The 23,597-nt window shown below is 34.2% G+C and overlaps 1 pseudogene across 1 annotated transcript; it reads right to left on the bottom strand.

The window, feature by feature from the left end:
• Window positions 1-2,461: 2,461 nt before the first annotated feature.
• LOC147078936 (palmitoyltransferase ZDHHC6-like) lies at window positions 2,462-22,842 on the bottom strand (annotated as a pseudogene). Its single transcript, XR_015071264.1, has 8 exons — window positions 22,698-22,842; window positions 16,325-16,506; window positions 13,104-13,188; window positions 12,434-12,559; window positions 8,704-8,874; window positions 7,016-7,234; window positions 5,106-5,293; window positions 2,462-3,675 (listed from the first exon to the last, which is right to left on the bottom strand). The product of XR_015071264.1 is annotated as a palmitoyltransferase ZDHHC6-like (transcript).
• Window positions 22,843-23,597: the final 755 nt, after the last annotated feature.

The raw sequence follows: 23,597 nt of genomic DNA on the forward strand, positions 1-23,597 counted from the left end.
TCGTTGACTATTTGGAAAAAGGAAAAACAATAACAGGGGATTATTATGCATCTTTATTGGACCAGCTAAAAAACAAAATTGAAGAAAAACGGCCTCATTTAAACAGGAAAAAAATCCTCTTTCATCAGGACAATGCCCGTGTTCACACATGTTTACGATCAATGGCTAAAATTGAAGAATTGAAGTTCGAATTGGTCGACCACCCACCGTATTCGCCAGATTTAGCCCCCAGTGACTTTTTCCTTTTCCCAAACTTAAAAAAATGGCTAAGTGGACAACGTTTTTTTTCAAATCAAGAAGTCATCGATCGGACAAATGCTTATTTTGAGGACCTTCCGAAAACTTATTTTTCTGACGGTTTAAAAAAAATTGAGAAACGTCTAACCAAGTGTATTGAGCTCCAAGGAGATTATGTTGAGAAATTAAAAAAAAATCCAAAAATAAAAACTGTTTTAATGCTTTTTTCTAAGGAATTATTGACCCACCCTCGTAGCTAATAATAGAATAATTGAGGTTAAATGTCTTCCTTCAATCGGCAATGCCTAATATAACACGAGCTGCAAGACTTGAAGAGCTCCATGAATATCGACACAGCATTGTTTAAGAAATCCGGAATACTATGCCACCCGCTCGAGCAAATTCTGTAAGTTGAGGAATCGATACCAGAAAATGTGATATTAATCCCAGGTAATTTCTGTGATTACGTTTCGTGCGACGACGGGTTAGCAACATCCACTGTGCATGAAGCGGGCACTGCGGCAGTTGCAATAGAGCATGAAAACGCAGTCGATGACGCAATTTCAGACGTCAAAAGTTGATTTGTTTAGCGCTATCGATATTATACAAAGGTACATGTCGAAAACATCCAATATGCCGCAACATAATATATTAAGTAGTTACGACCAATTTGCTAGACATTTAATATGCGTAAGTGAAATAAATCGTAAAAAGAGAATTGGGACTACTTTGAAGTGATTTACTATTTTATTGTCCACTTATGTAATAATTATATTAGGTATCATGTTGAACAATGTGCTCACACAAAATTATCACGGTTTGTGTTATTATTTTCGAGAACATCGAACTTTCATTCATGTATGAACATTCACTGAATCTTTTCGATAATAAACTGTGTATACTAATTATGTGTTTGTCCTTTTTTTTAGTGTTTATTATTGTTTGTTGAATACAATCGTATCAGGGACTTCCAAAAATAATTTGTCACCGCAAAATGAGTCAATTTACACATGGAATGAGAATCAAGCGAGAAAATCATCAAATGAAGTAGTGTAAATAATATTTAAAGAGCTGCAATCAAATGGGTTCTCAAATTTTCGGTTGATTACAGATGGGTGTGCTGGCGTGTGGCAAATGACTTCATAGCAATGCTCTACTATCAATCACTAAACTGGAGATTACTTTTCCAGTTACCTATAAACAATCATCTAGAACTGCCAACTGAGTAAATCAGGGCACATGGCTTCAGTATCCTAGACTGCCATTAGAAATGGTGGCACATTTAATTTATTGCCGATGTCGTGAATTAATAAGTACAAATTTCTACATAGAACAGACGACAGTAAGTTGTCATGTAGAACTACAACCTGAGGGAAGTCTGCATATGGCGAATAGAATAAATGAGGGCCACGATAGACGGCGAAGGAATGGTGGTACAGATTGACGAGTCTCTTCGTTCGAAGAAAAAATAATACTGGGAGGATTTTGCCCAACAATGGGTTATTGGGGGGTTGTGTCGGGAGACAAAAGAACGTTTGATCACAAAAGTTCCAGATCATTCAGTTGATAGTAGTAATTATTTACCTTGTCCGAACAGCTTAAGATTTTATTTTTTATTGAAAATTTGCAGTATTTTCAATGTACTGCGTATATTTTTTTACTACTGTAATTATACTGTACTCTTTAATAGTAGATATAATAGTACGCTTGACAGCACTGGACTGACAGGTTATTTAATATTTTATTTTAAAGTTTTCCTTAGAGATGGCGCTGTTGCAGATCGTTTTGCACTGCACATGTGCGAGATCACAGTACTTCGTGCATCATTACAGTGGTTAGAATACATGAACCATACGGACACCTATACATAATCCCTAATGATGGCAGGGATGGTACAATAAGCAGAATATGCAATTTGTATATACGTAATCTGTGTATACGTAAAATATATGTCTTGCTTGGATAATTAATTATTTCAAGAAAAGTGTAAAGTCAAAGGAGTTAGTACCTACTCGGTTATTAGTTTTAAACAGTCACTTATTACAAACAAATACATCAACATTTTCATTTTCATTTCAAATTATAGTTTCAGTCACATTGGTTAGTAAAAAAAAAACACGTCGATATCACAATTCTGAATGTATGATATACTTAAATACTAATTAATATACAGTTTTTATTTGGTTCAGTTACATATTGAAATAGCTAGGCCAAAATGGTGTTATGGTTAATTAGGGGAAAATAATCTAATTATGCAGTTTATTGATTAAAATGATATCTTAAGCATCCCAAAAAAACAATCAGTAAGCCAGCTCGCACATCAAAACTCGTCTCGTCTGTAACATGTTGAATACGACGATGTGATATCATCGTTATTCACAAAACACATGTTGCCAAATGGAGCTCCGCAGATACACTAGTGCTGCTATCAATAACGCCTTCGACTCGCAGCCCAAAATGCGAATTCGTGATTCCTATAACGTCTCGCCGGTCGCCACATCCAAATCTATATACATTTCGAAAGGTTACGCGTTACTGTCGCTAAATAAATGTGCGCAGTCTTCATATACAACACTGGAGCGACATTCCTAAAAGGTTTGATTTATGGCTGTGCGGCAGACGAGGCGAGTTTAGATGTGAGAGCCGGCTAAGAGGTATTACGTGATGAAGATATACGACCATTTCTTTATAGGGTAATTAGTGAAAAATGTATGATAAATCAAATATAATGTTTGAGAATTTAATGGTTGTCTGTTATCATAATAGATTTTATAGTTTTCCCGCGTGTTCTTCCTCCTTTCTTCGGCGTTTTGAGTTCATTGCAAACGACATTCTTAAGAGAAACGTCGAAGAAAGAAGGACACACGGTGAAAAAACATATATCTATTAAGATGAATCCAATATTTTTTTTTTCAAATTGTTCTCTTGTAATGTTGCAAATTCACACTTACATCATTTTGGCTTAGGATACTCAATATTATAATAATAAAAATTTGTTCCATTATAAATTTTAAATAGGTACGGAAAAATTTACAATTCATACAAATAAAATTCCAAAGCATGTTCGAATTACTTTGTGGTATGTAAAACAGAATATTCCAAGGTTCTGAATATTTTTGTAATGTTACTCGACTCATTGACTTTTTATAGATATTCCAGCAGAATTAATTTCTTCAGACGTCTCTCCGTTCGATTCATACAAATATATTACAAAGTAGTTACTATAATCACTTACTGAATTCTGTACATATTTGCATACCGCTACTTGAAGCTGCCTTCTAAAGTTCTTTCTTGGGTTCCTCTCCCTCTTCAGAGCATTCATATAATTGCTCCAAGTCCCCGATAAGTTCAACAGCTGTGGAGCGCGGAAACCACCCTCTCACTCTGTCTTTACTGGATCTGCTCTTTTTAGTCATTTTTTCGCCAAACAGCCAATACCTAAAGAAAAACAAGTCAAATAAAACATGGATTTTTTTCGAATATACCCTGCAATTAGCTCAAGTAACATGTAATATATTATACCAACAGTCACCAACATGTGCATGGAAAATGCATGTGTAAACACGTATTATCGTGCAAGCTGCAAAGACTGCATGTATGGATCATAAAAGTTCAGAAGCTTCTGAATTTTCACGTGATAGTTGGAACTTACATGATGTATGCGATATATGCAGACCGATAATGGCAAACCTGCAGAAAAAATTACAATACCAATTTTCACAAACTAGCAAATAGCAGCATACAATAATAACTCGTTTCGTTTACGTATAAAGAATGAAATTGCACTGACACTACACAAGACACTGAGCACTATTGCGTGTAAAGAGTTATTATCGCGATAGTTTAATTTACACGCTACTGATGCCAGTAAATTCATGTACGTACGCAGGCACTATTAGTCCGTGTGAAATACATAAATAAAAAGTAAACAGATCAACACCCTCTACGTATAATGTCGGAACTGCAAAATGGTACTTTACAGTAGTACGAATTTAATAAATTTTAATGACACAATGTTAATTTTTAATGTTGGAATCATAATTTTTTAGTTGATTGATACATTGTTTGAATTGCTTTTTTTTTCGATTATCTTTCGTCATTTTATGTATTTTTTCATTACAGTCGAACTTGGTTATTACGAGGACGATGGAACCGACTGAATTTGCTTGTTATAAGCGTTACTCGTTATATCAGAGAATAGGTATTTTTAAATGAGCGGTCACATAACACAAAAAGTCGCAATTCAAACAAAGATACACAATTACGATTTTCCCCGAAACAAGCATGGCATTCATAAACTACAAAAGATGTTGTTGATTGTAATGAACGCTGGTAGGTGCCTACTGACTTGACAAACCTTGGATTTTTTACTTGCAATTTCAACCATGTGTGGATATTTTTTCAATATTGTCAGCGAAAACACCAATTCGGTAGGTACTTACGACACTTATGTAGTGGCATAAACGTAATCCAATCCGGGCGGCATCCTGTCCGGTCAGATTTTATTGCTTAGGATCGAAATTTTTTTAAACAATCGACACATTAACAGTTTTAAGAAAATGTTTCGACGATATTTTAGCTCGGTAAACCCGATAAGTAGCTCGTTATAAAAATGAATAAATGTATGGAGAAGATCATAAACTAAAATGTCAACAAATGTTTCCTCGTTACATCCGAGATCTCGGTACCAACAATGCAGTCTATAACAAGTGTCCACTAGTTTTTGAGTTAAAATTGAACAAAACTTTATGCTACGGTGGTTACTATAGAACTATGTAACTCGGAAATAAAAGCATTCAGAAAAATATTATGACAGATTTTTTAAATTTTTACACAATGAATCCATGTTGAATAAAAATAGTACATACTTGCGCCATCTTGTAACGGCCACATAATCTCCTTTCTGGAGAGGGATGCGCGCTTCGTCAGTGCAAGGCGGCCTGAAGACAGTTCTAAGTCCAGCGGAGAGTGGACACCAGCCTCCCCGAACAGGTTTCTGCATCACGTAGACACGACAACGCTCTCGCTTCTCCGCTTTTTGCTGTAGTCGTTCAATCTACAATTAAAAAATAATTCTTCTAATAACACCATTGACATAGAAGGGAAACCGAAAGTCCATAGTTTTTTAATCAATTTTTTATAAGATCATACGGGCCTCCAAAGAGTGGAGGTTTGTATTAACAGATTTTTGTTTTTACGAGAAATGGATGTTAGCCACTTGCTCAACCTGTTAGGTCCACACTTATGCATATTTACAATCTTAATCGTGACATTTTACATCTCTTCTGTAAATTTTCAATTCTTATCTAATAAAGGCTGTGATGAATAACAGTGTTTCAATGTGAATTTAAACATCGCTTGACATTTCGAAACATTTAATTTTTGAGTGAATATTTTTTCTTACATGTAAACAAAATGACAATCTTGTGAAGAAATATAATTAAATTTGGTGAATGCGGTAAGACATGTCAGCCAAGTTACATTATTTTAACTGCAGGGGTCTGCAATTACTATGTTGCCGAATGCCGTGTTTTCTATTTCACCGACGCAGCTCAAAGATGGCGACTATCACTGAACACATCTGGATATCCACTGGTATCTATCCAAGAGGTAGAAAACAGTAGAAGGTTGATGATAATGACATCAATTGAATCAACACTAAAATACGAGGGTGGGTCAATAATTCCTTAGAAAAAAGCATTAAAACAGTTTTTTTTTTTTTTTTTTTTTTATTTCTCAACATAATCTCCTTGGAGCTCAATACACTTGGTTAGACGTTTCTCAATTTTTTTTAAACCGTCAGAAAAATAAGTTTTCGGAAGGTCCTCAAAATAAGCATTTGTCCGATCGATGACTTCTTGATTTGAAAAAAAACGTTGTCCACTTAGCCATTTTTTTAAGTTTGGGAAAAGGAAAAAGTCACTGGGGGCTAAATCTGGCGAATACGGTGGGTGGTCGACCAATTCGAACTTCAATTCTTCAATTTTAGCCATTGATCGTAAACATGTGTGAACACGGGCATTGTCCTGATGAAAGAGGATTTTTTTCCACAGTTCATCTACAGTCACAAAGCAACGAAAAAATTCATCCGGATTGGGTTGCATGAGCGACAACAGGGCTTTAGAGGCCACCACCCTATTGCGTTTATTGTCGACTGTGAGCAAACGCGGCACCCATCTTGCAGAAATTTTTTTCATGCCCAATTTGTCATGTAAAATAGAAATGACGCTACCTTTTGAGATCCCTGTAACCTCAATTATCTCACTCAACTTTAATCTTCGGTCACTTAACACCATATCGTGGATTTTATTGATCATTTCTGGTGTAGTCACCTCTACAGGACGTCCTGAGCGTGGTTCATCCTTTGTTGATGTACGACCACGTTTAAATTCATTTAACCAGTTATAAATAGTTGCAAGTGAAGGAGCAGATGTGCCGTGAACTAAATCCAACTCATTTTTTATTTCCTTTGCTGTTAACCCTTTTATATTAAAATATTTAATAACAGCTCTAAACTCTATTTTCTCCATTTTTGTAAACAAGCAAATTTTTTTTTTAAATGTACGAGAAACACACAACAACCCGACCAATCTGATTGAAACTTCGCAGCATACTGAATCGGTAGTGCCGCTGCATGAAAACAAACCGCTTACAGTACTAGTCGCGCCACCTGTCGGCTTTTCTAAGGACTTATTGACCCACCCTCGTAGCTGACTTTTTCATGTTTCAATATACTATTTTGAATCTGAATCGACAGGAAAACTATTTATTTTCTTACCGTCAGAGTGTATTGATGACAGCCTTCTCTAACACTCCAGACGATTCCATTTCCGACAGGCTTGATGCCAAGTTTAAACACCTCCCTAAGATTGTCCCGCCATCCCAGTTCGTATGGAAATAAGAACTTTTCTTTGGACCCACTGTCTGCTAACCTATGATTGGCCTTTTCTTCAATCCAGTCTTCTATTGCAGTCAGGTTTCTCAGAATACTTTTAAACTGAAATTTACAAAATTAACACAACTACAGTACATACTTATCAAATCGGAACACGTTTGAAATAAATATTATTCATTGCTCCATGAATGTGCGTTTGATGTCTTTTAATATGATGTTAAACTACAGCCATCGCAGAGAGAAAGAGAGAGCATTACAAGCATTAACCCATTCCAGACATAATTATTTTTTTAGGATCACTTAAAAAGGCACACTGATTACTAAAATTGATATAACTCATGTATTATTCATTCAATTCAAATAAATCTTTTAAATATTTATAGGTTTTGAATTTTTCTATTAAGTACTTACATTTTAAGTAAACTTTGTGTATAAGTGGAATGAAAAAAACATGTCAAATATAGTTTTTTGGGTTTTTTTAGCCTTTTTTTATACAAAATGACATAGATAAAAAGTCCATGATAGAAGGAAATAATAAAAGGAAGATACTAAAACTGGAGCCAAATATAATACTCTTCAAGATATTTAGAAGATGGAGGGCCATTTTATGTTTTTTACTGTCTCAAACACCTCATACCTAGCGAACTGATAATGATGAAAAATAGATTTTATAAATCAAATATTTCTAAAAACATATATTGGACTGTATATAACTAACATCATAAAATGATAGCTACATATATTAAGTAATTTCAACTTAAAAAAAAATCAAAATATGATTAATTTTTTTAAATTTTTATCATGTCCTGCATCCTGTAACACCGGCGCCAATTTGGCGCCGATAGGGCGCAATGGGTTAAGCACTAACTACATGGTTAAATTATACGAAACGACTTTCCGACTCACTGATTTTCATGAGTGATCGTCAACCCTCAACCATATACATAGAGCTATAGACCCGCAACAAGGGTAATTTATCATATTTATGTATTGAGGTATTATAATTGTTACAATAAGTTAGCCATCTAAACTGCATCTCACTCTAAAAGTTAAAACAGCCAAGAAGGGTACTGTTAAAACATAGCACTTTTTGAGTTGAGGCGGTTAACTTATTGTAACAATTAACCACGTCAATACATAAAAATGATACAAATACCCTCAATAGACGCCTTGCGTATAGAATAGATGCGATGAGCAGTTTGTTGTAAAATTGACAGTTGTAACAAACTGGAACATTAACTCAATTTTAATAGGGAAATGACCCAAAATCTTTGGCTGAAATAATGAATAATATCTGCAGCAAATATTGACACTGACACCACAAAAGAGAGTGGAGGGAGTGGAGGGCATGACACAATGCCTTCTTTTAGGTAATCTTCATTCAATTGTGACAATTCGCTCATGAACAAGTACAGATTCAGCAAGACATTCTCCATCGGGCCAGACAGTCAGTCGGAGTTAACAAATTTGCTTGTGTACTTAGAGAGCATTATCATTAATTTATCAAAAATCTTCACATACAACATCTGATTACTATGCAATTGTACATAATGGTAAGAATGAATGTGTACCTGAAAGTAAAACAACATTCCAACGGCTAAAACGACTCCGATGGCAAGCCCAAGCGCCAGTGCCGTCATAACAAGCGTGACGAGAGTGAACTGGATAATCGGCTCTGACCCTGTTCCATAGTAGAGGTACCAGCTACGATTGATGCCCCTATACATTGACGCTGCCAAAATCTGAAAATAGTAATGCATTCAAATGTCATAATAGAAATAGTATTCAAAACTCTTTTATTAGTCAAATTTCTTTGAACAAAAGACATACGAGTACGTTAGTATAAAGTAGTCGACAGATAAGAAAAGTTTTTACATCTTTGTCAGCACCGTAACAATGTTACATTTTATACTTATAGATCTGTTTGTTTCATTATTTTAAATACAACTTCAGAAATTACTCATGAGAGTGACAAGATTGTCACAATGGCCGTTTTGGCATTGAAACGAAATCAACCATGCGGTAACGTATAGTATGGGATTTTGTGTCACAAATAAACAATCTTATAGCGGTTGTATACGTGCAAGGATTTACTGGCAACAATAGCGTGCAAATTTTTTCAAATCAATTCAATTTATTTATTTTACATATTGTGGACATTACAAATTATAAGTTTAAGATGTTCACATGACATTCAGAAACAAAGAAATATTATTAAAACTATCGCGACAATAACTGTTTACATGAAAGTGCTGACTGTCTCGCCAATCTCATTCTTCAGGCATTAGCGGACACGTATTATGATGGTGTGATGCTATCTGACAGATTCAGACAGGTAGTAATGAAAATCGTAAAATGTCAAAATACTCTGCCGCTGAACTTTTTTCGTTCGTCCATGCATGCAGTTTTACGGTGGCGAAGGGTGGAGGTAGACTGCAACATAAATAGTGCACACTAAACTTGGTTAGTCAAACGTATTTGTTTTCATTGAACTAAGAATACAATGTGTAGACAGTGTTTGTTAGTTTTTAAAATTCAATTAAACCCTGCCTAATCGTAATCCAAGCCATAGTAGATAATAGTCAAAAAATATTCATTTATAGACGGAAGAATCTTTTTCATCGATTATGGTTTGGTTTAGGCAGGGCTTAATGAATTTCAAAAAACTAACCAACACCATCTGTAATATGTATTCTTGATTCAACGAAAACAAATAAGTATGACTGACAAAGTTTAGCGTAAACTATTTATGTTGAATCTTAACAACCTACGAGGGTGGGTCAATAAGTCCTTAGAAAAACCGACAGGTGGCGCGACTAGTACTGTAAGCGGTTTGTTTTCATGCAGCGGCACTACCGATTCAGTATGCTGCGAAGTTTCAATCAGATTGGTCGGGTTGTTGTTTTTTATTTTCGTACATTTAAAAAAAAAATTTGCTTGTTTACAAAAATGGAGAAAATTGAGTTTAGAGCTGTTATTAAACATTATAATATAAAAGGGTTAACAGCAAAGGAAATAAAAAATGAGTTGGATTTAGTTTACGGCATATCTGCTCCTTCACTTGCAACTATTTATAACTGGTTAAATGAATTTAAACGTGGTCGTACATCAACAAAGGATGAACCACGCTCAGGACGTCCTGTAGAGGTGACTACACCAGAAATGATCAATAAAATCCACGATATGGTGTTAAGTGACCGAAGATTAAAGTTGAGTGAGATAATTGAGGTTACAGGGATCTCAAAAGGTAGCGTCATTTCTATTTTACATGACAAATTGGGCATGAAAAAAGTTTCTGCAAGATGGGTGCCGCGTTTGCTCACAGTCGACAATAAACGCAATAGGGTGGTGGCCTCTAAAGCCCTGTTGTCGCTCATGCAACGCAATCCGGATGAATTTTTTCGTCGCTTTGTGACTGTAGATGAAACATGGATACACCACTATACTCCCGAGACGAAAGAACAGTCAAAGCAGTGGAATGCGAAAGGCGAACCATGTCCAAAGAAGGCGAAAACCGTAAAATCAGCTGGTAAGGTTATGGCTACTGTATTTTGGGATGCACGTGGAATTATTTTCGTTGACTATTTGGAAAAAGGAAAAACAATAACAGGGGATTATTATGCATTTTTATTGGACCAGCTAAAAAACGAAATTGAAGAAAAACGGCCTCATTTAAACAGGAAAAAAATCCTCTTTCATCAGGACAATGCCCGTGTTCACACATGTTTACGATCAATGGCTAAAATTGAAGAATTGAAGTTCGAATTGGTCGACCACCCACCGTATTCGCCAGATTTAGCCCCCAGTGACTTTTTCCTTTTCCCAAACTTAAAAAAATGGCTAAGTGGACAACGTTTTTTTTCAAATGAAGAAGTCATCGATCGGACAAATGCTTATTTTGAGGACCTTCTGAAAACTTATTTTTCTGACGGTTTAAAAAAAATTGAGAAACGTCTAACCAAGTGTATTGAGCTCCAAGGAGATTATGTTGAGAAATAAAAAAAAAATACAAAAATAAAAACTGTTTTAATACTTTTTTCTAAGGAATTATTGACCCACCCTCGTACCTCTACCTCTCGCCACTGCTGCAGTCTTGCAACTTGCACTATAATACGTGTTTACACTTGCATTTTCTTGTTATGGCCGCGATAATCCATGCACGTGTCAAACAGGCTATTAACCGTAATTTGTTTTGTAGCTATCAATATTAAAAATCATCAATAATCAAAAACGAATACTTTAACCATATTTATAATATGTAATGTAAATCAAGACATAATTGTACCTATACAAATGAAGCAATCATAACAATTATTTGATGGTAATTGATGCATCATCTAACTTTTAGCCAGACTGATTGAATTCTACATAACCAATCATGTAAATTATTATTGTTGAGCTTGTGAAGATATTATATTACACTTAAAGATAATATGATATATACTTTCGTAAGAGAAAAGAGAATATTACATACTTAAATCTTGTGAATTATTATACTTGGCTCCAAATTTTTAATTCTGGTTTTAACACGGAGTAGTTTTGCACATGCTTTAAGTGGAAAGCGTGTTACGCTCCATATCAACTGTCTATACTTGTACATTAAATAGTTTTAATTTTTCACAGGGAAGTGTTATAATGCTGATTTTGTAGTATTTTGAAAAAACTATAATACACAGAACATTTTTCATTTTGAATCCTTGAAAATTATATTTTTGGCATATTTGGCATAAAATTATAGTATAATAATATGCTATTATACATTTTTCGTCGATAGGCAACACTGATGTAATGTTGAATATGTCCATAAGTGATGGATCTACATGCACCACCACTTTCATCACGAAGAGGCGAACAAAAAAATGCGCGAATGTAGACAGGGCTAATGAAATTTACTAATATTATGATGTTTGCTATAAGTTTACATATTGAGTGATGTCACCAGTAGAAAATTTTGTACCAAGAAAAACCGATATCCAAATTTTAATCTGAATAGATTCTGAGATGAAACGGTCAAATTAATCAGATCTGATTGGTAAAAATATGCACTAACATTAATGAAATGTACTTGTTCAGCTATATAAACAATAGTTTCTAGTGATGATGATTACACAGGGGTCCGTCATAGTCAAATGTGTAAGGAAATAGCTTCTCATACAGGGATTCCGGATTAAATATCCGGTGAGGTCACAAAATAATGTTTGTGATTTTTCAATTCTTGTTTTGCCACCAAACTACCTAATTAGTGACCTGATGAAAAAAAAAATGTTCTATAAGCATAATATATACACCAAATATACTTACAAAAGTGGCCTGAGTGCATCCTAATACGGCAAAAAAAAGGGAGAGTAAAATCAACGAGATTGGCCCAGCCAACACAACCGTTAATCCATGGACAGTGATGATCCATTTTCTTAACACAACGCCCACCTGAAAAATCATTTTTTTATTTTTACTTATCTACTTTTCAATCATCAATACCAGTTAGAAAATTACAGTAAACCCTGTTAATTCGAAATCAACAAGACGAAAATCGATATAAGAAATATAAAATGTTTTTTGACCCAATTTTGTAAAATTGTTCATAATCACTATTAAAACCTGATCTGTGTCGGAAGACAAGTGAGAGGCCGCGTATTTTTTAGCAAAAATAAACCTTATTCTTTTTGATATACAGTCGAACTCGGTTATTACGATCTCGGACATACTGAGATCTCGGATGTAATGAGGAAACATTCGTTGACATTTGGTTTATGATTTTCTCTATACATTTATTCACTGTTATAATGAGCAACTTATCAGATATACCTAGCTAAAATACTGTTTAAAAATATTTTGACCCTAAGCAATAAAATCAGATCGGACAGGATGCCGCCGGGGGACGGATTAAGTTTATGACACTACATACTGTATTATGGTTTTTTGTTCAGAATAGTCAAATTGAATTTCGATTGAAAAGTGAAAAATATCATACATTTTCGACAGTGATGTGCTCGTGGGGCTTTATATCCTAGGCAAACTGCACAAAACTGCAGATTTTCATAATCTTCTTCTTTCTCCTGAAAACATTGAAATACAACACACATTTAAGAAATTATACCATTTTCAGTTAGTATCATTATAGAAATTTTCAGAGATTTTCAGAGAAACCCAAAGCTCGTTATTTTTGAGCCATCCCTTCAAAATTTAATTTTTGAATCAAGCAGCATCATAAAATATGAAAACCTGCTTGAAAACGCAAAATAGCTTCAAAAATATATAGCTTCGAACCAAGGCCTGAACAAAAACGATGCATGAGTGCGAGTGAGAAAGTATTCGGCACCCTTATAATCTCTGCGACACGCGCTAGAGTAAGATAAAAGGTCTACATATTTTTAAGTTGGTTTCCAAAAATATCGCCGGCAAATTGTGCTGAATCGCTTCACGTAGCGTGTTGTTCATGTTGCTAAATTTGCTATTTTTTGTGTTAAACATAAAGTCAGTAGTAAATATTTTTAGTTAATTAAGTAGGAAAGGTGGTTCTGCATGTTGTATTAAAATATGGCAGCCGTACTGATAAGCAAGAAGATGGTATTACGTTTCATAGGTAAGTTGATACATGTTCGTGACAATTTATTTGTATATTATTATTTATTTTAATATCATTGACCTAGTGTTTCTTTAAAATAACTTAAATTATGGATATATTTACCTAGTTGGTTGCATTTTGACCGCTTAAAAATACTATATAACGTAAAAAAACAGTAAATTATATTTTAATTCTGAGCGTCTAGTGCGAGCACTTTGGGCGAGCACTAGCGAAATGGTCTATGGTCTCGAACATTTATAGGCGAATGCGTTCGCTCGCCCACAAACCAAACGCACGGCACGTAGCTTCATTTAGCAATGCAACGGGTGGCGTCTATATGTATCAATAGTCTATGCTTCGAACGGTGTCCGATAAGGCAACGGTATTTAGCTCAAATTTATGGTCGAGTAAGAGTTTGGATAATATTTTATGGACTCCCGATGTATTATACAAACCTAATATCCATTAATAAAATATGTATGTATATAATCACAATAATCATCTGTTCATTCTAACCTATCCTAAATGCCAATTTTTCGAAATACATTTTTTTACATCAATCGATTCTCCGTGAAACTCCCAACATTTCTGTATAAACCTAAATGCATAAGATCACATAATATTGAATTTAAGAAACAATCATTTTCACGCCACTTCTTATTGTCCGGCAACTTCATCTTGGCTACGTGGCAAATCTGTGAACTACGTACAGCTAATCGAACTTCCGGTTTCAAATTAGGAACGCCCCCAAATTTTTCATTACATTTTTGACACTTCGTATTGGACGCATCTATCAATTTACGTAATTTGAAGCTTTTTATATTCAAAAGATGTCTAAAACAATACGAAATGATGTTCGAATTATTATCAGTAAACTTTTGATTTATTGCGAAGAAGAAACAGAGTCGTATTTAAAAGGCGAGCCTATACAATACTTTCAACAAGCCCATTTGACGGGTTTCTGTCATGTCAGGTATGTCAAAATTCAGTGTTGTAATACTAGAAATATTTCCCCAAATACTGGAAATTATGTTTGTATATTATAAAGTTATGTGTATCGTAATCTATTTTATTAATATTTTTAGACGTATAATAATTAAGTATAAATGATCATTAGTTAGATAATGAATTGTCCTATTTTTTCCTAATTTTTAAACCGATAAGTAGGTACATATTGTTTTAAAATTTATGTAAGGTGGATATAATTTAATTTATAGAAAATTATTTTCACAGTATGTGTTTCTACAACAATTTTACTAAAAATACGATATAAAGAAATCATTTGTAAATTATAAAACATGTGATTGGGTCATCAATATAATATTGAATATGTTATATCTTTCTACTTCTAGTTTTTTAGTCATAATTTGTGTTCTAGTTATTTAATTAATAAATACCTGCAGCAATATTATCAGTTAATGTGGGTTCAATGATACATTTCCTTCCAAATTCAATAATTACGCTGTATTAATTAACCTAATATAATAGTAATAATTAAGAGGTGAAATTATTTGAAAAAAAAATTCTATTGATATTTATTGAACAATAATTAGACTTATAAATTAATGTACTTATAAACTTACTGAGAATAGAATTGATATAAACTTAAAACCTAATTTCGCGGGATATGTTTTCTCAAAAAATGACAACACTGTGAAATATTCTATACGCGATAAGAGCGACTTCCTGTTGTTGCCTAAATAATGTTGTCGTACAGTAAGTATCCCAATATTACACACCCGAATGGTCTCTATTTGGGGATGTCTCCTCTGTGGATCTAAAGAGGCCCGAACCATTATCAAGCTGACGCATAGTGAGGATTGATTGCGAGAATAAATAAATAATGATGGATATATAAGCGGCAACATTGCCAGACAAATGACAGACAATGTCAAACACGAGCCAGCATACTGAGTGAGAAGAGGAAGCATCTTCTCGCTCTCGACTTGGCGGGAGATGGCACTAATCGGCATTATTTGCCATTGTATTGAATTTTTCATAAATTTAAAATTGGAAAAAATTCCCCAAAATTAATTGTAATTATTAACACAAAAAATGTTTTTTTATTGTTTCAATATTACGATCGAATTAAGTATACGTTCGTAATTTCTAAATTTCGTTTTCCAGCACATTTTATGGTTTGGCGTTTAGGGTAGTTTAGAATTGAATAGATGAAATACTTGAATGAGAATTTAAATACAAAATAACACTTCCAATGATAATATTTTAAAGACCAAAAAACAATAAACAAGAGAGCCTTACAACAAAGTTGACATTCGATCTGTCAAAATTAAAATGGACGACCGCCAGCACAAACTAGCGTCGATGCGTGTGAAACTCAAAACCCTCCGCGACTTTCAGTTGCGTTTGTATAAATCGAAACAGAAATATAATTTCTCATACAAAATGGAAGGAGGCAGCTTGATGGCTTTGATACTGCTTCATACAAAAATTGCCCTCCAGAGTGGGGTGAGCTTATGTGAGATAAAAACATTATCATATAATTTTGTCTGCAATAATAAGAATGGTGAAGGTTAAAGTTGTGTCGAACTTATGTTGAGTTCATAGAAAGATTGTCAATTGATCGTGATTGATAGAAATTTACTGTAATGATAAAATGCCTTTACCGGTTTCCATTCCAGCGGAACGAATCCTGGCCCCATAGAGAGGGCAGACAGGAAAAAATATATTGTACATCCGGCTAATGTCAAAAAGACTGACACATTAATGGATGATCCGACAGTAGTCCACGGCGGCCACCACATGCTCAGGCAATGTAAAGTCATCCATGTCACAATCTTTATAATGCCTGAAATGAAAAAATACAAAAAATTTAAGGTACAGCACAAATACAGACTCCTCCAAGCCAACCCGCAGCACACTAACATGCTAATTTATTTGGAATTTATGATTTTTATTTTTCATCGTGGGGGCCTCATAATCAGTCAGTGCATCAGGCCTCCACCACCTTAAATGCGCCACTATATATCCCTTTTACTTAGACACACAGATATGATTAAACCGATAAAATTCTTATTCCAAATTACAATCCTGTAACGTTTTCACATAGCTTGTCACGCACGTTCTTTTGGATTAACAATTTCGATATTGAGCGCATCACAGTGTCCTACGTTTCGATGTGAAGCATAAGTATTTTTTTATGCCTGGGAATGTCTCGGCGCATATTTTCTATAAACAAGACTGCTATAGGCCGCTATCGAGGGTAGTTTTTAATTTTTGTATCAAAGTATTAGCACTTATTGTAACAAGTTAGCCCAAACAGTCAAAACTTTCTATATCGCTCTAAAATTTACACAGCCAAGAGAGGTGATGTTAAAACATAGCACTTATTGTAACAATTACAACTAAGTTATTGTAATTGTTACAATACGTGCTAATACTTCGATAAAAAAAATGAAACACTACCCTCGATAGCTGCCGATACCAGTCTTGTGTATAGAATAGACGCGTAGGAGCAGATACCGAAGATTGAGGTCACCACGCACTCAAATGTGTATAGCTAGCTAGCGTATTTCACCATGGCACAAAAACAGTCAATGGTTCTGCTTCATAAATTAATGTGTTAAGCACACTACAGACGCTTGAACAAATCAGGTGTCCTACAGAATTAGCACGTGATTTTGTTGGTTAATTTTTGCTTCCTGACAGAATGCATGAAACATGCATCATATTTTATCGAAACATTGAAAATTTGGGATTACCTTAGTAAGGGTGTTAACTATTAATTTAATAAAAATAAACACGTGGGCAAAAAAATAGCTAGCGTAATAAAAAAAACTTATGCATTGCGTAGTATCTGCATGTTATCAAACATACAAACTGGGCTGGAGAAACTACAAGCCAGGCGGGCTAGACAGCCAAGACTACAACTAAACAATAACTGGACTGCGCCAGAGGAGATTTGAAGATTCACTGAAAATAGAGAAAGTTTCCTGAATAGGGCAAGACCTGCTAAGTGTTGTAGAGCTAAGAACAATGATGAAATGTACAGCCTAGAAATTCCTTTACATTAAAATCGACTGACAAAATATAACCCTCTGATATTATAACAATATACAGTATAACCTCGTTTTTATGTGCCCGGAATTCACATTTTCCCGGCAATTGCGTGTAATTTTTTCAGTGCCGATGTATTTCCGTACATTTAATACCCGCATTTACGTTTTTCATTCCCGCGATTTACGTCGGAAATATTCAAAATATGTGAGTTACGCGCGCTTCTGAAGAACTGTCTGATGAAGAAGAGGTTGATATTCCAACAAAAGAAGAAGCATTGAGGCTCACCGAGGGTTTAAAAACTTACTTTACAAACTTTGCTGATATCCAAGATGACACTTTTAAATGTTTATATAGTCATGAAAGAGAATTACATAACAAAAAAACAAAAGTGCAACAAACTAATATAGGTACATGATTTTTTCAATAAAAATTTTAATTGAATGTTGTTTTTTAATAAAGCGTTATTTTTTTAGAAACATAAAATTTTAATGTTTTTTTTTTCAATACCCCCCTTTTACATTTTCCCTCCAATTAGGTTTTTTTTTTCCAGTCCCTTAAAAAACGTAAAATAGGGGTTATACTGTACGACGAAATGCACGAAGATTTTGTAGTGATACAATAGTCCGTTCATCAAAAAAAAATACTTGAAACAAAATCTAACCTAAGTAGGTACTAAGACTTCTTGGAAACCATTACATTTTGGATCTTAAAAACAAACTAAAAACCAATACAACAACGACTTCAATTGCCCTCCAAGATCTTGCAATTTGACACTGTTTGATTTCTTTTTGTTAGGTTACACAAAAGGAAAGGTCTATGTCAACAATCCGCAAACTCTTGACACGCTTAAAGACCCTGTAACGTTATGGCTGCGAAGAGCACAAAATGTGTGAGTCATCGAAAATTGACATAAGCGGATCATGAGCTGCAAGATGACCCGGGGAAATCATTTGAATGATATTTTGTTCTATGTAAAGACAGAATTATCATTTGAAATAATGAATTTATTCCCAAAAGTTGACGAATAAAAACAAATATGCACCAGAACTTAGATAACACTTTATTATGACCTTGTATATTATTGGACAGAAGAACTTACATCATAGTGATAATCACATTCACAAACTGGTGAATGTTATGAAATCTATTTTTATCTTAAATTACTTTACTATTAAGTACTTGCCTATTACATAATATAATATGCAGTCAAACTTGGTTATTATGAGGAAGATGGGACCGACTGAATTTGCTCATTATAAGCTTTACTCGTTATAAAGGGTGTTTTTTTAGAGGTATAGAACTTTGAAATGGAATAAAACAAAGATGACTTTTTATATTGACATGAAATTTACTTTATTCGAAAGATGCTCTTCTGGCATTATAATTTAAATATGACTTCTGGCATATGACCGCCACGGCTGGCTCGGACGTAGTCTAATCTGGAGGTCCAATTTTCGATGACTTTTTCCAACATTTGTAGCCGTATATCGGCAATAACGCGGCGAATGTTGTCCTCCAAGTGGTCAATCGTTTCGGGCTTATCGGCGTAGACTAGCGACTTCACATATCCCCACAGAAAATAGTCAAGCGGCGTTAAATCGCACGATCTTGGAGGCCAATTCACGGGTCCGAAACGTGAAACTATGCGGTTACCAAACGTTTCCTTCAATAAATCAATTGTGGCACGAGCTGTGTGACATGTTGCGCCGTCTTGTTGAAACCACAGCTCCTGCACATCATAGTTGTTCAATTGATGAATGAAAAAGTCAGTAATCATGGCTCTATAGCGGTCACCATTGACTAACGTTCTGGCCAGCATCATTTTTAAAGAAGTACGGACCAATTATTCCACCAGCCCATAAAGCACACCAAACAGTCAATTTTTCTGGATGTAACGGTGTCTCAACATACACTTGAGGAATATCATCACTCCAAATACGGCAGTTTTGTTTATTGACGTATCCATTCAACCAAAAGTGAGCTTCATCGCTAAACAAAATTCGCTTATGAAAATCGGGATCTTCTTTTATCAATCTTGTTTTAAAATAAATTTTCACAATTTGGAAGCGTTGTTCAGGCGTCAGTCTATTCATGTTGAAATGCCAAACCAAACTAAACATAAATCCGCCAATTAAAAAAGTGCTGCCAGCTTAAAGTTCTATACCTCTAAAAAAACACACTATCAGAGAATAGGCATTTTTAGGCGGTCACATAACCCAAAAAATCGCAACTCAAACAAATAATTACAAGATAAAAAGAACTTTTTATATACGTTTTTAAATTTTCTGTTGAATCATATAAATTTGACTCGAGTATGTCATATTAATTTCCATAGTAACGCATGTATAGGTATATTAATAATTTAGTTGCTAGGAGCCCAGACCTAGCAACCAATAATGGTATCGAAATAACTTTTCATACAAAACAGAATTAACTGAAAATGAATTCAATTATACTTAAGGTGACGCATCAGTGAAACGCCAAATAATTTCCAAATGTAGGCGCGACGAAATTTTGGACTCGCTGCCATTCAGTGAGAGAATGTCGAATCAGAAGCACGTCACTTTGCTGCGTGATGGCGACGGGTCAATTAATTCTAAAATCGTGTAAAGATGACTAAAAACGTTACCCATTTACTTTAAAAAGAAAACATGTCAATGAATATATTATTATTGTTACTAATAGAACAATAAACAGAACATAAAATGGACGTATGTTGGATTTATATGACAAATAATATTTCGTTTGACAGGCGTCATTTGCACCCGCAACCCGCAGTCCGCGCATCGCCTAACAACGATCTTTTTAGACCGTGCCTCAACTAATGCATGGCCTTAAAGATGCATTGGCAGTGTCCTGATATATTCTAAAAGTTTCAAATGTCTAGCTAGTCGAGAAGTTAGTTAAAAATCGATTGCAAGATTTGTACTGGACAAATAAGAATATGAGCTAAGAAAAACGTTATAAAATAGAAGTAGAACATAAAAAATCTGAAAACCATCGTAAAAATCCACGAAACAAGCATGGCATTCATAATCTACAAAAGAAGTTTATTGTATGAATGCTGGTATGTACCTAGAGTCTGTCTTCTATAAGCTGAAGTGCCAGTTTCCTCCCGCTTCAGCATCCATCTCGTTCCCTCCCATTGAAAACTTGCATTAGTTGAACACGATGGCAGAATGCTTTCCGTGTGACGTGTACGCCAGTTTATAGAATACAGACTCTACTAACTTCAGCTTGGATTTTATACATGAAATTTCAACCATATGCGTGTAATACTTTTTCAATATTGTCGGCGAAAACACCAATTAGGTAGGTACTTAAGACACTTAACTAGTGTCATAAACGTAATCCGATTCTGGCGGCATCCTGTCGTCGGATTTTATTGCTTAGGGTCGAAATGTTTTTAAACTATTGACACATTAACAGTTTTAAGAAATTTTTTGACCATATTTTAACTTGGTATAACCAATAAGTAGCTCGTTATAAAAGTGAAAAAAAATCATAAACCGATGTTTCCTCGTTACATCCAAGATCTCGCTATATCCGTGATCGTAATATAACCGAATGCGACTGTATAGGTATAAAAAACTTTTTATAATCTAAACATATACTTGCGCATCTATTCTATACACAAGACTGCTATCGAGGGTAGTTTTGTATTGAAGTATTAGCACTTATTGTAACAATGACAATAAGTAAATTATTGTAATAGTTACAAAAGTGCTCTGTTTTAACAGCAGCTCTTTTGGGTGTGCTAAATGTTGGAGCGAGATAGACACTTTTGACTGTTTAGACGGCTAACTTATTGTAACAATTATAATACTTCAATACAAACATATGAAAAACTACCCCCGATAGCTGCCAATAGCACTCTTATGTATAGAATAGATGCGCTGATGGAAAACCCATCCTGCCGCCACATCTGTTTCAGTTTTTGCGTTTACACATCAGTTTAACTGACAGCAAACGGAGACTGAACAGACAAATAAACTGATTGTTTAAAAGTATCTTTACAGGTGATAATAAATCTCACTACATTGGAAAGAAAGAAGAAATTTTGGTAATATAATAGTACCTACTTAATATCGCCATTTTGGTTAAGGTATTTTGCGACGAAAAACTACTTAAAGTAGTTCGTGTTAGATTTTTCCATCTCAAAAGACCTCGATCACAAAAATGATATGGAGTACTATAAAATTACCGAAGTTTTTATTATCCATGACAATAAACCTAAAAGCTACGAAAGTTAATGTTTTGGGCTGGAGACATCAAGCTGCATTTAGAAAATAATGAAAGAATGGCCGTTAAGGTCAATGGCGTCCCCTATCAGCAAAATGATAACTGACCATACACAAGCTTGTCAAACATTGGCTTTATTTAATTTAAATAAACAAATTATAAAAACTCATGCGGGCATCTCCGGCATAATTACCAAAGCATGATACTGATTTACGAAGATTGCACTGGGTGCCAGTGATTAGCGTGGATTTTGTAAATTCCTGTTCGATACAGTTGATACATAACGCTACCCTCCTGTAAAACATTATAACATGGCCTTGTATATTATTGGACAGAACTTCGATTCTCGCGATAATCACATACACAAAGTGCACGAGACATAATTAGGTTATATTCTATTCTGGACAGTGCACAATGTTACATTCTTATGAGCAATCAGTTAATTAAAAAAAAAAAAAGGCACTTCGAGAATTCGAAACAATAATAAATAGACACTTCACTGTTACCTGTTAAAATATTTTAAAGACAGCTCGTGATTCTTGTAATCAAGTTGTTAAGCATACCTACACATTCAAGAAGTATACAAATGTAGACATCAATAAAAAAACAATTATTCAACCTAGATATATATGAGAAAGACAATAATAATCCCAACGGAAAAGGTTACGCCGACAAACGACATACCTAGAACTAGTTTTTAGAAGTAATAGTAGAATAATAATTGTGCACGGTCATTACCCAAGGCGATTAATGGTCCCCAATGGCAAATCCTTACAAATGCGCGGATACACATTGTGTTACCATTAAACTATTCATTTAAACCAAACTAACAAAGCAGCGTAGCCCACCCATCCAACAAACGACAATCAACATTAATAACTATGAAGTTGGTAGTTGAAAGTTTGTTTTGTAACTTCCGTCCAGCGCTACCATCTTTCCAAACTCCGACCCATAGATAATATACGTAACTCTGGCCATAAATATCTAAGAAAAAGGTCCATAAATTGATAAAAAAAGAATATTTTTATTAAAAAGCGTAAATTTGACTAATGAAAACGTAAAAATACGAATAAAAATACATTATTCAATAGGTATTACGAAAGAGATTGGACTAGTCTTCAAACTCTTTCGATAGGTATTACTTATTAATCATTTTTTGGACTTTATTAAAGATCACAAGATAATAATATTATATGTGTTATATAAAATAATATTTATTTTGTCGAACAATAAGAAAGGAAGAAACAATCGATTATTATAAAACAAAAGAAGGTAAAATTTGAAAAAGAACAAAATGAGCTCATCTTTTCGAGCAGAGCTACCAACTCTAGAACCATAGATAATATAATATGTAAATATTATTTTAGATGACGTCGTAGACAATATAAAAATTATGTAGGTAGGTATACACAATAATAAAATATCAAACAATGAAAACATTATGTTTTCCCACAAAATAATATAATATAATTATTATTATAAATTATAGAAACATAATAATTGAGATAGGTATTTACAGTAGGTGTGTTCTGAAAAAATATAAGTGAGTAAAAGTATTTTTTTTCTTCACACAACTTTTAAAAGGTAGATAACAGAAACGTAAATAAACGTCTTCTAGGTAGGTACTATACATAATAA

Source organism: Rhyacophila brunnea, unplaced genomic scaffold, assembly GCF_057557595.1.
Source record: "Rhyacophila brunnea isolate RB1 unplaced genomic scaffold, BYU_Rbru_1.0 scaffold_10, whole genome shotgun sequence".
NCBI classification, from domain to species: Eukaryota; Metazoa; Arthropoda; class Insecta; order Trichoptera; family Rhyacophilidae; genus Rhyacophila; species Rhyacophila brunnea.